The sequence below is a fragment of the Etheostoma cragini genome, chromosome 17, assembly GCF_013103735.1.
Source record: "Etheostoma cragini isolate CJK2018 chromosome 17, CSU_Ecrag_1.0, whole genome shotgun sequence".
Classification (NCBI taxonomy): Eukaryota; Metazoa; Chordata; class Actinopteri; order Perciformes; family Percidae; genus Etheostoma; species Etheostoma cragini.
The window spans coordinates 23,848,534-23,850,718 of NC_048423.1; positions in this window are offsets into that span (position 1 = coordinate 23,848,534).

A 2,185-nucleotide genomic window follows, 5' to 3' on the forward strand; every position below is an offset into this window, starting at 1 on the left:
GCCAGGAACCAGGATCCCAGGATTGAGACCCCACCTGACCCTGCCGGTTCCCACTGACACTTCCTTATCCGCTACAGTGGGGTGGAGGTCAGGGCAGAGGGACGGGCAACAGATGTCAGTGCTGAGCTCAGCTACAGGAAGCGGCCTGGGCAGAGTGAGAGGAAGAAATGATGGATGTTTTTGTGCTATCTTTGGCGTTGTCATGGTTACACAACAGCTGAACACAGCTTTAACGCTTTCATGCTCCTGCAAAGCCATTCCTGCAACAACATATCTTGATATTCATATACAAAGATGACAGTTGAACCAGCCAGCTGCGATTAAAGAGCAACACCTGGGTCTCGTATTCGACACTGAGATGGACCAGGGCTGTTCAGCCATGTTTGTTTTGGGAACGAAGCCTTCTTAGGGAGAGGGATTACCGAATGACTTGAACAGAGGCTGAAATGGGGTGTCAGCTGAGATGTGTGTGACGCCTTGTCTTCATCAGGCAATTTTGCAAGAGACGGATGCAAAAACGCACCCAAAGCCTTCCCTTCTCATCATCATCATCATCGTCATCATCATCATCCACGCTGTCATCTTCTTCTCACATGTCTTTTCGTTCCTCAGCGAATCAGACAGAAAGGGTTTGGGAGACAATAATCTCCTTTTTCAGGCTGTTTCAGCCTCTGTTCCATCGCACAGCCGATGTCAATGTTAACCCCCCCCCCCACAGTGAACAGAGCGAGCCGAGTGCTCAGCGACAGGAAGTGACATCAGTTTCTCAAACATCCATAAAGAGAACTGCCAATCCCGTGCATGTCTCTCATTTGTCTTTTACCTGGGGATATGTGTCTAAAGATGTTGGAATTGATCTGGAGGTGGTTCAAAACCTTGTCTTCCAACAATTATTTAAAGCGAGGTTGTGGCTCTGTGATTGGCCCTTGCCATTGTGTGACCACTGTGATTGGTTCAGCAGGAAGGTGAACGCCTCCAACAGCTGATTGGAGTTAGGTAGAGCATCGATTAAGAGTGAGGGCTTCCTGAAAGCTGAGATACATTTATGTATAAGGAGAGAACTGTGGGCTTCATGGTCACCCCCCCCCCCCCACACACACACACACACACATACACACACAACCCTTTCAAAGCGACACAAATGTGTTTGAGTGACACACTGACACCCCAATCACATTTTCATGTTAAACAAACAACCCTAAATATTCCTTCTCCATTTGATTATTTGTCTCTATTGTTCATCTTATATTGAAAACATGTTCTTTCTCTACCTTTGTGTGTCATATGTGCCGAGAGAATCATGCGTCAGAGCCTCGTGTAAAAGCCCCTTCCCTTTATCCAAATGACACAGCACTCCTCCTAACGAAAAGTTGTACCCCTCAGGGATTAACCGCATCGTCTTCTGTCAGAACACGACGGTGCAACTCGCCACCGCATCCAGACTGAACATCAGCAGGCGTGAGCCCGACATGCCGGGACGGACCGGCAAAATGATGAGGAATGTGATCCAGTAAAACCCACAGAAAGCTGCACATGTGCTTACAAGCTCCATCAAGCTAATCAAAACTGTTGATTCATCGAGTTATTGAATTAAATCAGTCACTTGGATGCAGGTTTGAACCGTGGGACTGGGGAGGGACTCTTTAAGATGAAATTCGCTTTCCTTCCTCATTCGCCATGGAGCTCACAGACGAAGCTATTCCGATGGTAATGAAAATAAATACAGGCCTTGGGAGTCCATTCCAAGAGCCATTTGTCTATGAAGCAACCTCATTCTTATATAAGAGCCCTTTTTGGATTCAGTTCACATCACAGTTTATTTAACTTGATTTCCCTAAATAGGGTACTGATTGGGTTGCATAAAGGCTCTGTGGAAAGGGGGAGGAGTGTAATGGGATGAGAAGAAGAAGGGAAGGGGTGATCAGGAGGAGAAAGAGAGCGAAAGAATAGCAAAAGGGGGGGTTTTAAGTTCAATTTCATGTGTCCAAGTGGGGAACTGGTTTGGCAGCGAGGGGTTACACTGAGAATCCATAAATATGTTAGCCAGTCGCCGAGGCAAGGTGCTGACAAAACAAGCCATGTAAGACAAATCATCACTGTCATCGACCTCGCTGACGTCTCCGTCATCATCATCGCTCACAGTCAGTCTTAATCGAGCCTGAATCCCAGTCTCCCCCCCCCCCCC